The sequence below is a fragment of the Ambystoma mexicanum genome (genome assembly GCF_040938575.1).
Source record: "Ambystoma mexicanum isolate Mex_15411 chromosome 12 unlocalized genomic scaffold, UKY_AmexF1_1 Mex_chr12_unloc.1, whole genome shotgun sequence".
Lineage (NCBI taxonomy): Eukaryota > Metazoa > Chordata > Amphibia > Caudata > Ambystomatidae > Ambystoma > Ambystoma mexicanum.
The window spans coordinates 5,881,721-5,901,561 of record NW_027182322.1 but is presented as its reverse complement, the minus strand read 5'-3'; the positions used below and the strand labels follow the sequence as shown (position 1 = coordinate 5,901,561).

At 45.3% G+C, this 19,841-nt stretch overlaps 4 non-coding genes across 4 annotated transcripts; all 4 read right to left on the bottom strand.

Moving 5' to 3' along the window:
• Positions 1 to 3,351: 3,351 nt before the first annotated feature.
• Positions 3,352 to 3,423, bottom strand: TRNAH-GUG (transfer RNA histidin (anticodon GUG)). Its single transcript has one exon. It is a non-coding gene; the product is annotated as a tRNA-His (tRNA).
• A 2,041-nt stretch (positions 3,424 to 5,464) lies between these two features.
• On the bottom strand, positions 5,465 to 5,536 carry TRNAH-GUG (transfer RNA histidin (anticodon GUG)). Its single transcript has one exon. It is a non-coding gene; the product is annotated as a tRNA-His (tRNA).
• A 2,160-nt stretch (positions 5,537 to 7,696) lies between these two features.
• Positions 7,697 to 7,768, bottom strand: TRNAH-GUG (transfer RNA histidin (anticodon GUG)). The gene has a single exon. It is a non-coding gene; the product is annotated as a tRNA-His (tRNA).
• An 8,818-nt stretch (positions 7,769 to 16,586) lies between these two features.
• On the bottom strand, positions 16,587 to 16,658 carry TRNAH-GUG (transfer RNA histidin (anticodon GUG)). The gene has a single exon. It is a non-coding gene; the product is annotated as a tRNA-His (tRNA).
• Positions 16,659 to 19,841: the final 3,183 nt, after the last annotated feature.

The following is a 19,841-nucleotide window of genomic DNA, read 5'->3' as shown; positions in this document are numbered from 1 at the left end:
GACGTCTGGGGCATGGGTGGCTACTGTACAACTCTAGATGTCGCCCACTTGCAAGGTGCTATGGAAAGCACTTTTCCACATTGGACGTGCTATATTAACCCCCTCTCCCCAAATACAATAAAAATAAAGAAATATATGTGCTTCCATAATGTCTACCTTCTAATGTTTCATATGTGTAAGCACATTGTCCTCCTCCTGACCACATTCTAAAACTATGTGCAAATTGTTCCTTCCATAAACTGTCACTTCCTTGGCCCTTTATTTATAATGACTGTTATACTCTCTCTCTTTCCGCCACAGTATAAAAAAGCCTAGCACACCTCATGATTGGACTAAGAAATTCCTGTCATTTAGTTGGAAATGATTTTCCCATTATCCCCAAAAACGCCTCACTGTGTCTAAGAACGCTTTTTTTCACAGGACAATACAGATCAGATTGACTTGAAAGGTCCTTTCAGGCGACTACAGAATGCCTCTCATTCCACTAAAAGATACGCCAGTGCCTACAATAGCCTAGGACTAGACTGAGTCCCAATGTAGAAAGACCACAAGTCCACAGACATGCCTGTTTATTTAAACATCTGTATTATCATCAGCGTGTGACTGTAAAGGCGGGACCTCGCGCTCTCTGTAACGCGCTCCATTGGCAACATCAGTTAAATGTCGTTGGTTCAATCCCTCGCGGATGTTGTTTTTATTCCCATTTGTAACTGGGAAATACTGTCGCTGCAATACATATGTCTTAATCAAGCTAGTGGTTATTGACGTAATTGGCAGTGTTATAATGTTTCATGTACTGCAAATGTCACCACATAATGCGCTCTTAATTAGATTTGGTTGAAATACATTACAGTCACCCGATGAAAAAGTGTGCAAAGAGCATTAAAGAAACAAAAGGTTCCTAACAGTAACAGGACATATCGAATTGTTTCAGTCCTCCACAGAGATTGCCAATGTATTAATGGAAATTCTAAAATATCTGCCCAACTGCCGTGACATTGCCTCACCGCAATGCCGTGACATTGCCTCACCGCAATGCCGTGACTCGGATTCGAACCGAGGTTGCTGCGGCCACAACGCAGAGTACTATCACGGTGAGCTACTTGGGCTGCTACAATGTGACGTTCCACCTCTATCATAAGCTGTACTCCATCTGTGATGTCATGACTCATGTTTGAATTAAAGGTTGGTTGTGATGTTATAAATGAGAATAAGTGGACACCTGATCCCCAGTCACTTATTTAAGATCTCAATAATCAAGTCAGAATCCAAATGAAAGTCATCAAAGTGGAGCCAATTAGAAATAATACAGTTACACAAACCTGGCAATCGTGCGGCAGCCAGGGCCGATAATGGCCCGCCAGCCTGAGAGCAGGAAAGTGTGAGAGCAGTGATGGTCTTGTGAGAGTTTACAGCTGTTATTGACCCTGTCCCCTTCCATTGCAGAGTTTTCTCCCTATAAGAAGTGCAGAGGCTCCCTCCGGGGTGCTAATAGTACATTTATTTTTTTGCGCAGGAGAAGTGCTCTTCACCAATTGCACGTGCCAAATCACCCGAAGGCCACCACCATAAAATTCAGGCATTCATGTTCATGCGTCCTCCATGTTATGTCCTTATAAAGGGATGCATGTTCATGATGACTCCATGTCACACCTGCATACAAGGATGCATGTTCATGCCGCCTCGTTCTCTTGGCTTCATACAGGGATTTTATCTCCTCCCTGTCTCACCCTCATGCAGGGATGCATGACCAATGCTCCTTCCCTTCTCGCCCGCATACATGGATGCACGTTCACGCCTCCTTCTTCTCTCGGCTTCATACGGGGATCATATCTCCTCCCTGTCTCACCCTCATGCAGGGATGCATGACCAATGCTCCTTCCCTTCTCGCCTGCATACATGGATGCACGTTCACGCCTCCTCCTTCTCTCGGCTTCATACGGGGATCATATCTCCTCCCTGTCTCACCCTCATGCAGGGATGCATGACCAATGCTCCTTCCCTTCTCGCCTGCATACATGGATGCACGTTCACGCCTCCTCCTTCTCTCGGCTTCATACGGGGATCATATCTCCTCCCTGTCTCACCCTCATGCAGGGATGCATGACCAATGCTCCTTCCTGTCTCGCCCGCATACATGGATGCACGTTCACGCCTCCTCCTTCTCTCGGCTTCATACGGGGATCATATCTCCTCCCTGTCTCACCCTCATGCAGGGATGCATGACCAATGCTCCTTCCCTTCTCGCCTGCATACATGGATGCACGTTCATGCCTCCTCCTTCTCTCGGCTTCATACGGGGATCATATCTCCTCAATGTCTCACCCTCACTTCCAACATGTGTAACTTCTTGTTCTCTTTCACGTCTGGGGCATAGGTGGCTACTGCACAGCTCTAGATGTCGCCCACCTGCAAGGTGCTATGGAAAGCACTTTTGCACATTGGACGTGCTATATTAACCCCCTCTCCCCAAATACAATAAAAATAAAGAAATATATGTGCTTCCATAATGTCTACCTTCTAATGTTTCATATGTGTAAGCACATTGTCCTCCTCCTGACCACATTCTAAAACTATGTGCAAATTGTTCCTTCCATAAACTGTCACTTCCTTGGCCCTTTATTTATAATGACTGTTATACTCTCTCTCTTTCCGCCACAGTATAAAAAAGCCTAGCACACCTCATGATTGGACTAAGAAATTCCTGTCATTTAGTTGGAAATGATTTTCCCATTATCCCCAAAAACTCCTCACTGTGTCTAAGAACGCTTTTTTTCACAGGACAATACAGATCAGATTGACTTGAAAGGTCCTTTCACATGACTACAGAATGCCTCTCATTCCACTAAAAGATACGCCAGTGCCTACAATAGCCTAGGACTAGATTATGAGTCCCAATGTAGAAAGACCACAAGTCCACAGATATGCCTGTTTATTTAAACATCTGTATTATCATCAGCGTGTGACTGTAAAGGCGGGACCTCGCGCTCTCTGTAACGCGCTCCATTGGCAACATCAGTTAAATGTCGTTGGTTCAATCCCTCGCGGATGTTGTTTTTATTCCCATTTGTAACTGGGAAATACTGTCGCTGCAATACATATGTCTTAATCAAGCTAGTGGTTATTGACGTAAATGGCAGTGTTATAATGTTTCATGTACTGCAAATGTCACCACATAATGCGCTCTTAATTAGATTTGGTTGAAATACATTACAGTCACCCGATGGAAAAGTGTGCAAAGAGCATTAAAGAAACAAAAGGTTCATAACAGTAACAGGACATATCGAATTGTTTCAGTCCTCCACAGAGATTGCCAATGTATTAATGGAAATTCTTAAATATCTGCCCAACTGCCGTGACTCGGATTCGAACCGAGGTTGCTGCGGCCACAACGCAGAGTACTAACCACTATACGATCACAGCGAGCTACTTGGGCTGTTACAATGTGACGTTCCACCTCTATCATAAGCTGTACTCCATCTGTGATGTCATGACTCATGTTTGAATTAAAGGTTGGTTGTGATGTTATCCATGAGAATAAGTGGACACCTGATCCCCAGTCACTTATTTAAGATCTCAATAATCAAGTCAGAATCCAAATGAAAGTCATCAAAGTGGAGCCAATTAGAAATAATATAGTTACATAAACCTGGCAATGGTGCGGCAGCCAGGGCCGATAATGGCCCGCCAGCCTGAGAGCAGGAAAGTGTGAGAGCAGTGATGGTCTTGTGAGAGTTTACAGCTGTTATTGACCCTGTCCCCTTCCATTGCAGAGTTTTCTCCCTATAAGAAGTGCAGAGGCTCCCTCTGGGGTGCTAATAGTACATTTATTTTTTTGCGCAGGAGAAGTGCTCTTCACCAATTGCACGTGCCAAATCACCCGAAGGCCACCACCATAAAATTCAGGCATTTATGTTCATGCGTCCTCCATGTTATGTCCTTATAAAGGGATGCATGTTCATGATGACTCCATGTCACACCTGCATACAAGGATGCATGTTCATGCCGCCTGGTTCTCTTAGCTTCATACAGGGATTTTATCTCCTCCCTGTCTCACCCTCATGCAGGGGTGCATGACCAATGCTCCTTCCCTTCTCGCCCACATACATGGATGCACGTTCATGTCTCCTCGTTCTCTCGGCTTCATACGGGGATTTTATCTCCTCCCTGTCTCACCCTCAGGAAGGGATGCATGACCAATGCTCCTTCCTGTCTCGCCCGCATACATGGATGCACGTTCACGCCTCCTCCTTCTCTCGGCTTCATACGGGGATCATATCTCCTCCCTGTCTCACCCTCATGCAGGTATGCATGACCAATGCTCCTTCCCTTCTCGCCTACATACATGGATGCACGTTCACGCCTTCTCCTTCTCTCGGCTTCATACGGGGATCATATCTCCTCAATGTCTCATCCTCACTTCCAACATGTGTAACTTCTTGTTCTCTTTGACGTCTGGGGCATGGGTGGCTACTGCACAGCTCTAGATTTCGCCCACCTGCAAGGTGCTATGGAAAGCACTTTTCCACATTGGACGTGCTATATTAACCCCCTCTCCCCAAATACAATAAAAATAAAGAAATATATGCGCTTCCATAATGTCTACCTTCTAATGTTTCATATGTGTAAGCACATTGTCCTCCTCCTGACCACATTCTAAAACTATGTGCAAATTGTTCCTTCCATAAACTGTCACTTCCTTGGCCCTTTATTTATAATGACTGTTATACTCTCTCTCTTTCCGCCACAGTATAAAAAAGCCTAGCACACCTCATGATTGGACTAAGAAATTCCTGTCATTTAGTTGGAAATGATTTTCCCATTATCCCCAAAAACTCCTCACTGTGTCTAAGAACGCTTTTTTTCACAGGACAATACAGATCAGATTGACTTGAAAGGTCCTTTCACGCGACTAAAGAATGCCTCTCATTCCACTAAAAGATACGCCAGTGCCTACAATAGCCTAGGACTAGACTATGAGTCCCAATGTAGAAAGACCACAAGTCCACAGATATGCCTGTTTATTTAAACATCTGTATTATCATCAGCGTGTGACTGTAAAGGCGGGACCTCGCGCTCTCTGTAACGCGCTCCATTGGCAACATCAGTTAAATGTCGTTGGTTCAATCCCTCGCAGATGTTGTTTTTATTCCCATTTGTAACTGGGAAATACTGTCGCTGCAATACATATGTCTTAATCAAGCTAGTGGTTATTGACGTAAATGGCAGTGTTATAATGTTTCATGTACTGCAAATGTCACCACATAATGCGCTCTTAATTAGATTTGGTTGAAATACATTACAGTCACCCGATGAAAAAGTGTGCAAAGAGCATTAAAGAAACAAAAGGTTCATAAAAGTAACAGGACATATCGAATTGTTTCAGTCCTCCACAGAGATTGCCAATGTATTAATGGAAATTCTAAAATATCTGCCCAACTGCCGTGACATTGCCTCACCGCAATGCCGTGACTCGGATTCGAACCGAGGTTGCTGCGGCCACAACGCAGAGTACTAACCACTATACGATCACGGCGAGATACTTGGGCTGCTACAATGTGTCGTTCCACCTCTATCATAAGCTGTACTCCATCTGTGATGTCATGACTCATGTTTGAATTAAAGGTTGGTTGTGATGTTATCCATGAGAATAAGTGGACACCTGATCCCCAGTCACTTATTTAAGATCTCAATAATCAAGTCAGAATCCAAATGAAAGTCATCAAAGTGGAGCCAATTAGAAATAATATAGTTACACAAACCTGGCAATGGTGCGGCAGCCAGGGCCGATAATGGCCCGCCAGCCTGAGAGCAGGAAAGTGTGAGAGCAGTGATGGTCTTGTGAGAGTTTACAGCTGTTATTGACCCTGTCCCCTTCCATTGCAGAGTTTTCTCCCTATAAGAAGTGCAGAGGCTCCCTCCGGGGTGCTAATAGTACATTTATTTTTTTGCGCAGGAGAAGTGCTCTTCACCAATTGCACGTGCCAAATCACCCGAAGGCCACCACCATAAAATTCAGGCATTCATGTTCATGCGTCCTCCATGTTATGTCCTTATAAAGGGATGCATGTTCATGATGACTCCATGTCACACCTGCATACAAGGATGCATGTTCATGCCGCCTCATTCTCTTGGCTTCATACAGGGATTTTATCTCCTCCCTGTCTCACTCTCATGCAGGGATGCATGACCAATGCTCCTTCCCTTCTCTCCCGCATACATGGATGCACGTTCATGTCTCCTCGTTCTCTCGGCTTCATACAGGGATTTTATCTCCTCCCTGTCTCACCCTCAGGAAGGGATGCATGATCAATGCTCCTTCCCGTCTCGCCCGCATACATGGATGCACGTTCACGCCTCCTCCTTCTCTCGGCTTCATACGGGGATCATATCTCCTCCCTGTCTCACCCTCATGCAGGGATGCATGACCAATGCTCCTTCCCTTCTCGCCTGCATACATGGATGCACGTTCACGCCTCCTCCTTCTCTCGGCTTCATACGGGGATCATATCTCCTCCCTGTCTCACCCTCATGCAGGGATGCATGACCAATGCTCCTTCCCTTCTCGCCTGCATACATGGATGCACGTTCACGCCTCCTCCTTTTCTCGGCTTCATACGGGGATCATATCTCCTCAATGTCTCACCCTCACTTCCAACATGTGTAACTTCTTGTTCTCTTTGACGTCTGGGGCATGGGTGGCTACTGCACAGCTCTAGATGTCGCCCACCTGCAAGGTGCTATGGAAAGCACTTTTCCACATTGGACGTGCTATATTAACCCCCTCTCCCCAAATACAATAAAAATAAAGAAATATATGTGCTTCCATAATGTCTACCTTCTAATGTTTCATATGTGTAAGCACATTGTCCTCCTCCTGACCACATTCTAAAACTATGTGCAAATTGTTCCTTCCATAAACTGTCACTTCCTTGGCCCTTTATTTATAATGACTGTTATACTCTCTCTCTTTCCGCCACAGTATAAAAAAGCCTAGCACACCTCATGATTGGACTAAGAAATTCCTGTCATTTAGTTGGAAATGATTTTCCCATTATCCCCAAAAACTCCTCACTGTGTCTAAGAACGCTTTTTTTCACAGGACAATACAGATCAGATTGACTTGAAAGGTCCTTTCACGCGACTACAGAATGCCTCTCATTCCACTAAAAGATACGCCAGTGCCTACAATAGCCTAGGACTAGACTATGAGTCCCAATGTAGAAAGACCACAAGTCCACAGATATGCCTGTTTATTTAAACATCTGTATTATCATCAGCGTGTGACTGTAAAGGCGGGACCTCGCGCTCTCTGTAACGCGCTCCATTGGCAACATCAGTTAAATGTCGTTGGTTCAATCCCTCGCGGATGTTGTTTTTATTCCCATTTGTAACTGGGAAATACTGTCGCTGCAATACATATGTCTTAATCAAGCTAGTGGTTATTGACGTAAATGGCAGTGTTATAATGTTTCATGTACTGCAAATGTCACCACATAATGCGCTCTTAATTAGATTTGGTTGAAATACATTACAGTCACCCGATGAAAAAGTGTGCAAAGAGCATTAAAGAAACAAAAGGTTCATAACAGTAACAGGACATATCGAATTGTTTCAGTCCTCCACAGAGATTGCCAATGTATTAATGGAAATTCTAAAATATCTGCCCAACTGCCGTGACATTGCCTCACCGCAATGCCGTGACTCGGATTCGAACCGAGGTTGCTGCGGCCACAACGCAGAGTACTAACCACTATACGATCACGGCGAGCTACTTGGGCTGCTACAATGTGTCGTTCCACCTCTATCATAAGCTGTACTCCATCTGTGATGTCATGACTCATGTTTGAATTAAAGGTTGGTTGTGATGTTATCCAGGAGAATAAGTGGACACCTGATCCCCAGTCACTTATTTAAGATCTCAATAATCAAGTCAGAATCCAAATGAAAGTCATCAAAGTGGAGCCAATTAGAAATAATATAGTTACACAAACCTGGCAATCGTGCGGCAGCCAGGGCCGATAATGGCCCGCCAGCCTGAGAGCAGGAAAGTGTGAGAGCAGTGATGGTCTTGTGAGAGTTTACAGCTGTTATTGACCCTGTCCCCTTCCATTGCAGAGTTTTCTCCCTATAAGAAGTGCAGAGGCTCCCTCCGGGGTGCTAATAGTAAATTTATTTTTTTGCGCAGGAGAAGTGCTCTTCACCAATTGCACGTGCCAAATCACCCGAAGGCCACCACCATAAAATTCAGGCATTCATGTTCATGCGTCCTCCATGTTATGTCCTTATAAAGGGATGCATGTTCATGATGACTCCATGTCACACCTGCATACAAGGATGCATGTTCATGCCGCCTCATTCTCTTGGCTTCATACAGGGATTTTATCTCCTCCCTGTCTCACCCTCATGCAGGGATGCATGACCAATGCTCCTTCCCTTCTCGCCCGCATACATGGATGCACGTTCATGTCTCCTCGTTCTCTCGGCTTCATACAGGGATTTTATCTCCTCCCTGTCTCACCCTCAGGAAGGGATGCATGATCAATGCTCCTTCCCGTCTCGCCCGCATACATGGATGCACGTTCACGCCTCCTCCTTCTCTCGGCTTCATACGGGGATCATATCTCCTCCCTGTCTCACCCTCATGCAGGGATGCATGACCAATGCTCCTTCCCTTCTCGCCTGCATACATGGATGCACGTTCACGCCTCCTCCTTCTCTCGGCTTCATACGGGGATCATATCTCCTCCCTGTCTCACCCTCATGCAGGGATGCATGACCAATGCTCCTTCCCTTCTCGCCTGCATACATGGATGCACGTTCACGCCTCCTCCTTCTCTCGGCTTCATACGGGGATCATATCTCCTCCCTGTCTCACCCTCATGCAGGGATGCATGACCAATGCTCCTTCCCTTCTCGCCTGCATACATGGATGCACGTTCACGCCTCCTCCTTTTCTCGGCTTCATACGGGGATCATATCTCCTCAATGTCTCACCCTCACTTCCAACATGTGTAACTTCTTGTTCTCTTTGACGTCTGGGGCATGGGTGGCTACTGCACAGCTCTAGATGTCGCCCACCTGCAAGGTGCTATGGAAAGCACTTTTCCACATTGGACGTGCTATATTAACCCCCTCTCCCCAAATACAATAAAAATAAAGAAATATATGTGCTTCCATAATGTCTACCTTCTAATGTTTCATATGTGTAAGCACATTGTCCTCCTCCTGACCACATTCTAAAACTATGTGCAAATTGTTCCTTCCATAAACTGTCACTTCCTTGGCCCTTTATTTATAATGACTGTTATACTCTCTCTCTTTCCGCCACAGTATAAAAAAGCCTAGCATACCTCATGATTGGACTAAGAAATTCCTGTCATTTAGTTGGAAATGATTTTCCCATTATCCCCAAAAACTCCTCACTGTGTCTAAGAACGCTTTTTTTCACAGGACAATACAGATCAGATTGACTTGAAAGGTCCTTTCACGCGACTACAGAATGCCTCTCATTCCACTAAAAGATACGCCAGTGCCTACAATAGCCTAGGACTAGACTATGAGTCCCAATGTAGAAAGACCACAAGTCCACAGATATGCCTGTTTATTTAAACATCTGTATTATCATCAGCGTGTGACTGTAAAGGCGGGACCTCGCGCTCTCTGTAACGCGCTCCATTGGCAACATCAGTTAAATGTCGTTGGTTCAATCCCTCGCGGATGTTGTTTTTATTCCCATTTGTAACTGGGAAATACTGTCGCTGCAATACATATGTCTTAATCAAGCTAGTGGTTATTGACGTAAATGGCAGTGTTATAATGTTTCATGTACTGCAAATGTCACCACATAATGCGCTCTTAATTAGATTTGGTTGAAATACATTACAGTCACCCGATGAAAAAGTGTGCAAAGAGCATTAAAGAAACAAAAGGTTCATAACAGTAACAGGACATATCGAATTGTTTCAGTCCTCCACAGAGATTGCCAATGTATTAATGGAAATTCTAAAATATCTGCCCAACTGCCGTGACATTGCCTCACCGCAATGCCGTGTCTCGGATTCGAACCGAGGTTGCTGCGGCCACAACGCAGAGTACTAACCACTATAAGATCATGGCGAGCTACTTGGGCTGTTACAATGTGTCGTTCCACCTCTATCATAAGCTGTACTCCATCTGTGATGTCATGACTCATGTTTGAATTAAAGGTTGGTTGTGATGTTATCCAGGAGAATAAGTGGACACCTGATCCCCAGTCACTTATTTAAGATCTCAATAATCAAGTCAGAATCCAAATGAAAGTCATCAAAGTGGAGCCAATTAGAAATAATATAGTTACACAAACCTGGCAATCGTGCGGCAGCCAGGGCCGATAATGGCCCGCCAGCCTGAGAGCAGGAAAGTGTGAGAGCAGTGATGGTCTTGTGAGAGTTTACAGCTGTTATTGACCCTGTCCCCTTCCATTGCAGAGTTTTCTCCCTATAAGAAGTGCAGAGGCTCCCTCCGGGGTGCTAATAGTAAATTTATTTTTTTGCGCAGGAGAAGTGCTCTTCACCAATTGCACGTGCCAAATCACCCGAAGGCCACCACCATAAAATTCAGGCATTCATGTTCATGCGTCCTCCATGTTATGTCCTTATAAAGGGATGCATGTTCATGATGACTCCATGTCACACCTGCATACAAGGATGCATGTTCATGCCGCCTCATTCTCTTGGCTTCATACAGGGATTTTATCTCCTCCCTGTCTCACCCTCATGCAGGGATGCATGACCAATGCTCCTTCCCTTCTCGCCCGCATACATGGATGCACGTTCATGTCTCCTCGTTCTCTCGGCTTCATACAGGGATTTTATCTCCTCCCTGTCTCACCCTCAGGAAGGGATGCATGATCAATGCTCCTTCCCGTCTCGCCCGCATACATGGATGCACGTTCACGCCTCCTCCTTCTCTCGGCTTCATACGGGGATCATATCTCCTCCCTGTCTCACCCTCATGCAGGGATGCATGACCAATGCTCCTTCCCTTCTCGCCTGCATACATGGATGCACGTTCACGCCTCCTCCTTCTCTCGGCTTCATACGGGGATCATATCTCCTCCCTGTCTCACCCTCATGCAGGGATGCATGACCAATGCTCCTTCCCTTCTCGCCTGCATACATGGATGCACGTTCACGCCTCCTCCTTTTCTCGGCTTCATACGGGGATCATATCTCCTCAATGTCTCACCCTCACTTCCAACATGTGTAACTTCTTGTTCTCTTTGACGTCTGGGGCATGGGTGGCTACTGCACAGCTCTAGATGTCGCCCACCTGCAAGGTGCTATGGAAAGCACTTTTCCACATTGGACGTGCTATATTAACCCCCTCTCCCCAAATACAATAAAAATAAAGAAATATATGTGCTTCCATAATGTCTACCTTCTAATGTTTCATATGTGTAAGCACATTGTCCTCCTCCTGACCACATTCTAAAACTATGTGCAAATTGTTCCTTCCATAAACTGTCACTTCCTTGGCCCTTTATTTATAATGACTGTTATACTCTCTCTCTTTCCGCCACAGTATAAAAAAGCCTAGCACACCTCATGATTGGACTAAGAAATTCCTGTCATTTAGTTGGAAATGATTTTCCCATTATCCCCAAAAACTCCTCACTGTGTCTAAGAACGCTTTTTTTCACAGGACAATACAGATCAGATTGACTTGAAAGGTCCTTTCACGCGACTACAGAATGCCTCTCATTCCACTAAAAGATACGCCAGTGCCTACAATAGCCTAGGACTAGACTACGAGTCCCAATGTAGAAAGACCACAAGTCCACAGATATGCCTGTTTATTTAAACATCTGTATTATCATCAGCGTGTGACTGTAAAGGCGGGACCTCGCGCTCTCTGTAACGCGCTCCATTGGCAACATCAGTTAAATGTCGTTGGTTCAATCCCTCGCGGATGTTGTTTTTATTCCCATTTGTAACTGGGAAATACTGTCGCTGCAATACATATGTCTTAATCAAGCTAGTGGTTATTGACGTAAATGGCAGTGTTATAATGTTTCATGTACTGCAAATGTCACCACATAATGCGCTCTTAATTAGATTTGGTTGAAATACATTACAGTCACCCGATGAAAAAGTGTGCAAAGAGCATCAAAGAAACAAAAGGTTCATAACAGTAACAGGACATATCGAATTGTTTCAGTCCTCCACAGAGATTGCCAATGTATTAATGGAAATTCTAAAATATCTGCCCAACTGCCGTGACATTGCCTCACCGCAATGCCGTGACTCGGATTCGAACCGAGGTTGCTGCAGCCACAACGCAGAGTACTATCACGGTGAGCTACTTGGGCTGCTACAATGTGACGTTCCACCTCTATCATAAGCTGTACTCCATCTGTGATGTCATGACTCATGTTTGAATTAAAGGTTGGTTGTGATGTTATAAATGAGAATAAGTGGACACCTGATCCCCAGTCACTTATTTAAGATCTCAATAATCAAGTCAGAATCCAAATGAAAGTCATCAAAGTGGAGCCAATTAGAAATAATACAGTTACACAAACCTGGCAATCGTGCGGCAGCCAGGGCCGATAATGGCCCGCCAGCCTGAGAGCAGGAAAGTGTGAGAGCAGTGATGGTCTTGTGAGAGTTTACAGCTGTTATTGACCCTGTCCCCTTCCATTGCAGAGTTTTCTCCCTATAAGAAGTGCAGAGGCTCCCTCCGGGGTGCTAATAGTACATTTATTTTTTTGCGCAGGAGAAGTGCTCTTCACCAATTGCACGTGCCAAATCACCCGAAGGCCACCACCATAAAATTCAGGCATTCATGTTCATGCGTCCTCCATGTTATGTCCTTATAAAGGGATGCATGTTCATGATGACTCCATGTCACACCTGCATACAAGGATGCATGTTCATGCCGCCTCGTTCTCTTGGCTTCATACAGGGATTTTATCTCCTCCCTGTCTCACCCTCATGCAGGGATGCATGACCAATGCTCCTTCCCTTCTCGCCCGCATACATGGATGCACGTTCACGCCTCCTTCTTCTCTCGGCTTCATACGGGGATCATATCTCCTCCCTGTCTCACCCTCATGCAGGGATGCATGACCAATGCTCCTTCCCTTCTCGCCTGCATACATGGATGCACGTTCACGCCTCCTCCTTCTCTCGGCTTCATACGGGGATCATATCTCCTCCCTGTCTCACCCTCATGCAGGGATGCATGACCAATGCTCCTTCCTGTCTCGCCCGCATACATGGATGCACGTTCACGCCTCCTCCTTCTCTCGGCTTCATACGGGGATCATATCTCCTCCCTGTCTCACCCTCATGCAGGGATGCATGACCAATGCTCCTTCCCTTCTCGCCTGCATACATGGATGCACGTTCATGCCTCCTCCTTCTCTCGGCTTCATACGGGGATCATATCTCCTCAATGTCTCACCCTCACTTCCAACATGTGTAACTTCTTGTTCTCTTTGACGTCTGGGGCATGGGTGGCTACTGCACAGCTCTAGATGTCGCCCACCTGCAAGGTGCTATGGAAAGCACTTTTCCACATTGGACGTGCTATATTAACCCCCTCTCCCCAAATACAATAAAAATAAAGAAATATATGTGCTTCCATAATGTCTACCTTCTAATGTTTCATATGTGTAAGCACATTGTCCTCCTCCTGACCACATTCTAAAACTATGTGCAAATTGTTCCTTCCATAAACTGTCACTTCCTTGGCCCTTTATTTATAATGACTGTTATACTCTCTCTCTTTCCGCCACAGTATAAAAAAGCCTAGCACACCTCATGATTGGACTAAGAAATTCCTGTCATTTAGTTGGAAATGATTTTCCCATTATCCCCAAAAACTCCTCACTGTGTCTAAGAACGCTTTTTTTCACAGGACAATACAGATCAGATTGACTTGAAAGGTCCTTTCACGCGACTACAGAATGCCTCTCATTCCACTAAAAGATACGCCAGTGCCTACAATAGCCTAGGACTAGACTATGAGTCCCAATGTAGAAAGACCACAAGTCCACAGATATGCCTGTTTATTTAAACATCTGTATTATCATCAGCGTGTGACTGTAAAGGCGGGACCTCGCGCTCTCTGTAACGCGCTCCATTGGCAACATCAGTTAAATGTCGTTGGTTCAATCCCTCGCGGATGTTGTTTTTATTCCCATTTGTAACTGGGAAATACTGTCGCTGCAATACATATGTCTTAATCAAGCTAGTGGTTATTGACGTAAATGGCAGTGTTATAATGTTTCATGTACTGCAAATGTCACCACATAATGCGCTCTTAATTAGATTTGGTTGAAATACATTACAGTCACCCGATGGAAAAGTGTGCAAAGAGCATTAAAGAAACAAAAGGTTCATAACAGTAACAGGACATATCGAATTGTTTCAGTCCTCCACAGAGATTGCCAATGTATTAATGGAAATTCTAAAATATCTGCCCAACTGCCGTGACTCGGATTCGAACCGAGGTTGCTGCGGCCACAACGCAGAGTACTAACCACTATGCGATCACAGCGAGCTACTTGGGCTGTTACAAAGTGACGTTCCACCTCTATCATAAGCTGTACTCCATCTGTGATGTCATGACTCATGTTTGAATTAAAGGTTGGTTGTGATGTTATCCATGAGAATAAGTGGACACCTGATCCCCAGTCACTTATTTAAGATCTCAATAATCAAGTCAGAATCCAAATGAAAGTCATCAAAGTGGAGCCAATTAGAAATAATATAGTTACATAAACCTGGCAATGGTGCGGCAGCCAGGGCCGATAATGGCCCGCCAGCCTGAGAGCAGGAAAGTGTGAGAGCAGTGATGGTCTTGTGAGAGTTTACAGCTGTTATTGACCCTGTCCCCTTCCATTGCAGAGTTTTCTCCCTATAAGAAGTGCAGAGGCTCCCTCTGGGGTGCTAATAGTACATTTATTTTTTTGCGCAGGAGAAGTGCTCTTCACCAATTGTACGTGCCAAATCACCCGAAGGCCACCACCATAAAATTCAGGCATTTATGTTCATGCGTCCTCCATGTTATGTCCTTATAAAGGGATGCATGTTCATGATGACTCCATGTCACACCTGCATACAAGGATGCATGTTCATGCCGCCTCGTTCTCTTAGCTTCATACAGGGATTTTATCTCCTCCCTGTCTCACCCTCATGCAGGGGTGCATGACCAATGCTCCTTCCCTTCTCGCCCGCATACATGGATGCACGTTCATGTCTCCTCGTTCTCTCGGCTTCATACGGGGATTTTATCTCCTCCCTGTCTCACCCTCAGGAAGGGATGCATGACCAATGCTCCTTCCTGTCTCGCCCGCATACATGGATGCACGTTCACGCCTCCTCCTTCTCTCGGCTTCATACGGGGATCATATCTCCTCCCTGTCTCACCCTCATGCAGGTATGCATGACCAATGCTCCTTCCCTTCTCGCCTGCATACATGGATGCACGTTCACGCCTTCTCCTTCTCTCGGCTTCATACGGGGATCATATCTCCTCAATGTCTCACCCTCACTTCCAACATGTGTAACTTCTTGTTCTCTTTGACGTCTGGGGCATGGGTGGCTACTGCACAGCTCTAGATTTCGCCCACCTGCAAGGTGCTATGGAAAGCACTTTTCCACATTGGACGTGCTATATTAACCCCCTCTCCCCAAATACAATAAAAATAAAGAAATATATGCGCTTCCATAATGTCTACCTTCTAATGTTTCATATGTGTAAGCACATTGTCCTCCTCCTGACCACATTCTAAAACTATGTGCAAATTGTTCCTTCCATAAACTGTCACTTCCTTGGCCCTTTATTTATAATGACTGTTATACTCTCTCTTTCCGCCACAGTATAAAAAAGCCTAGCACACCTCATGATTGGACTAAGAAATTCCTGTCATTTAGTTGGAAATGATTTTCCCATTATCCCCAAAAACTCCTCACTGTGTCTAAGAACGCTTTTTTTCACAGGACAATACAGATCAGATTGACTTGAAAGGTCCTTTCACGCGACTACAGAATGCCTCTCATTCCACTAAAAGATACGCCAGTGCCTACAATAGCCTAGGACTAGACTATGAGTCCCAATGTAGAAAGACCACAAGTCCACAGATATGCCTGTTTATTTAAACATCTGTATTATCATCAGCGTGTGACTGTAAAGGCGGGACCTCGCGCTCTCTGTAACGCGCTCCATTGGCAACATCAGTTAAATGTCGTTGGTTCAATCCCTCGCGGATGTTGTTTTTATTCCCATTTGTAACTGGGAAATACTGTCGCTGCAATACATATGTCTTAATCAAGCTAGTGGTTATTGACGTAAATGGCAGTGTTATAATGTTTCATGTACTGCAAATGTCACCACATAATGCGCTCTTAATTAGATTTGGTTGAAATACATTACAGTCACCCGATGAAAAAGTGTGCAAAGAGCATTAAAGAAACAAAAGGTTCATAAAAGTAACAGGACATATCGAATTGTTTCAGTCCTCCACAGAGATTGCCAATGTATTAATGGAAATTCTAAAATATCTGCCCAACTGCCGTGACATTGCCTCACCGCAATGCCGTGACTCGGATTCGAACCGAGGTTGCTGCGGCCACAACGCAGAGTACTAACCACTATACGATCACGGCGAGATACTTGGGCTGCTACAATGTGTCATTCCACCTCTATCATAAGCTGTACTCCATCTGTGATGTCATGACTCATGTTTGAATTAAAGGTTGGTTGTGATGTTATCCATGAGAATAAGTGGACACCTGATCCCCAGTCACTTATTTAAGATCTCAATAATCAAGTCAGAATCCAAATGAAAGTCATCAAAGTGGAGCCAATTAGAAATAATATAGTTACACAAACCTGGCAATGGTGCGGCAGCCAGGGCCGATAATGGCCCGCCAGCCTGAGAGCAGGAAAGTGTGAGAGCAGTGATGGTCTTGTGAGAGTTTACAGCTGTTATTGACCCTGTCCCCTTCCATTGCAGAGTTTTCTCCCTATAAGAAGTGCAGAGGCTCCCTCCGGGGTGCTAATAGTAAATTTATTTTTTTGCGCAGGAGAAGTGCTCTTCACCAATTGCACGTGCCAAATCACCCGAAGGCCACCACCATAAAATTCAGGCATTCATGTTCATGCGTCCTCCATGTTATGTCCTTATAAAGGGATGCATGTTCATGATGACTCCATGTCACACCTGCATACAAGGATGCATGTTCATGCCGCCTCATTCTCTTGGCTTCATACAGGGATTTTATCTCCTCCCTGTCTCACCCTCATGCAGGGATGCATGACCAATGCTCCTTCCCTTCTCTCCCGCATACATGGATGCACGTTCATGTCTCCTCGTTCTCTCGGCTTCATACAGGGATTTTATCTCCTCCCTGTCTCACCCTCAGGAAGGGATGCATGATCAATGCTCCTTCCCGTCTCGCCCGCATACATGGATGCACGTTCACGCCTCCTCCTTCTCTCGGCTTCATACGGGGATCATATCTCCTCCCTGTCTCACCCTCATGCAGGGATGCATGACCAATGCTCCTTCCCTTCTCGCCTGCATACATGGATGCACGTTCACGCCTCCTCCTTCTCTCGGCTTCATACGGGGATCATATCTCCTCCCTGTCTCACCCTCATGCAGGGATGCATGACCAATGCTCCTTCCCTTCTCGCCTGCATACATGGATGCACGTTCACGCCTCCTCCTTTTCTCGGCTTCATACGGGGATCATATCTCCTCAATGTCTCACCCTCACTTCCAACATGTGTAACTTCTTGTTCTCTTTGACGTCTGGGGCATGGGTGGCTACTGCACAGCTCTAGATGTCGCCCACCTGCAAGGTGCTATGGAAAGCACTTTTCCACATTGGACGTGCTATATTAACCCCCTCTCCCCAAATACAATAAAAATAAAGAAATATATGTGCTTCCATAATGTCTACCTTCTAATGTTTCATATGTGTAAGCACATTGTCCTCCTCCTGACCACATTCTAAAACTATGTGCAAATTGTTCCTTCCATAAACTGTCACTTCCTTGGCCCTTTATTTATAATGACTGTTATACTCTCTCTCTTTCCGCCACAGTATAAAAAAGCCTAGCACACCTCATGATTGGACTAAGAAATTCCTGTCATTTAGTTGGAAATGATTTTCCCATTATCCCCAAAAACTCCTCACTGTGTCTAAGAACGCTTTTTTTCACAGGACAATACAGATCAGATTGACTTGAAAGGTCCTTTCACGCGACTACAGAATGCCTCTCATTCCACTAAAAGATACGCCAGTGCCTACAATAGCCTAGGACTAGACTCTGAGTCCCAATGTAGAAAGACCACAAGTCCACAGATATGCCTGTTTATTTAAACATCTGTATTATCATCAGCGTGTGACTGTAAAGGCGGGACCTCGCGCTCTCTGTAACGCGCTCCATTGGCAACATCAGTTAAATGTCGTTGGTTCAATCCCTCGCGGATGTTGTTTTTATTCCCATTTGTAACTGGGAAATACTGTCGCTGCAATACATATGTCTTAATCAAGCTAGTGGTTATTGACGTAAATGGCAGTGTTATAATGTTTCATGTACTGCAAATGTCACCACATAATGCGCTCTTAATTAGATTTGGTTGAAATACATTACAGTCACCCGATGAAAAAGTGTGCAAAGAGCATTAAAGAAACAAAAGGTTCATAACAGTAACAGGACATATCGAATTGTTTCAGTCCTCCACAGAGATTGCCAATGTATTAATGGAAATTCTAAAATATCTGCCCAACTGCCGTGACATTGCCTCACCGCAATGCCGTGACTCGGATTCGAACCGAGGTTGCTGCGGCCACAACACAGAGTACTAACCACTATACGATCAGCTACTTGGGCTGCTACAATGTGTCGTTCCACCTCTATCATAAGCTGTACTCCATCTGTGATGTCATGACTCATGTTTGAATTAAAGGTTGGTTGTGATGTTATCCAGGAGAATAAGTGGACACCTGATCCCCAGTCACTTATTTAAGATCTCAATAATCAAGTCAGAATCCAAATGAAAGTCATCAAAGTGGAGCCAATTAGAAATAATATAGTTACACAAACCTGGCAATCGTGCGGCAGCCAGGGCCGATAATGGCCCGCCAGCCTGAGAGCAGGAAAGTGTGAGAGCAGTGATGGTCTTGTGAGAGTTTACAGCTGTTATTGACCCTGTCCCCTTCCATTGCAGAGTTTTCTCCCTATAAGAAGTGCAGAGGCTCCCTCCGGGGTGCTAATAGTAAATTTATTTTTTTGCGCAGGAGAAGTGCTCTTCACCAATTGCACGTGCCAAATCACCCGAAGGCCACCACCATAAAATTCAGGCATTCATGTTCATGCGTCCTCCATGTTATGTCCTTATAAAGGGATGCATGTTCATGATGACTCCATGTCACACCTGCATACAAGGATGCATGTTCATGCCGCCTCATTCTCTTGGCTTCATACAGGGATTTTATCTCCTCCCTGTCTCACCCTCATGCAGGGATGCATGACCAATGCTCCTTCCCTTCTCGCCCGCATACATGGATGCACGTTCATGTCTCCTCGTTCTCTCGGCTTCATACAGGGATTTTATCTCCTCCCTGTCTCACCCTCAGGAAGGGATGCATGATCAATGCTCCTTCCCGTCTCGCCCGCATACATGGATGCACGTTCACGCCTCCTCCTTCTCTCGGCTTCATACGGGGATCATATCTCCTCCCTGTCTCACCCTCATGCAGGGATGCATGACCAATGCTCCTTCCCTTCTCGCCTGCATACATGGATGCACGTTCACGCCTCCTCCTTCTCTCGGC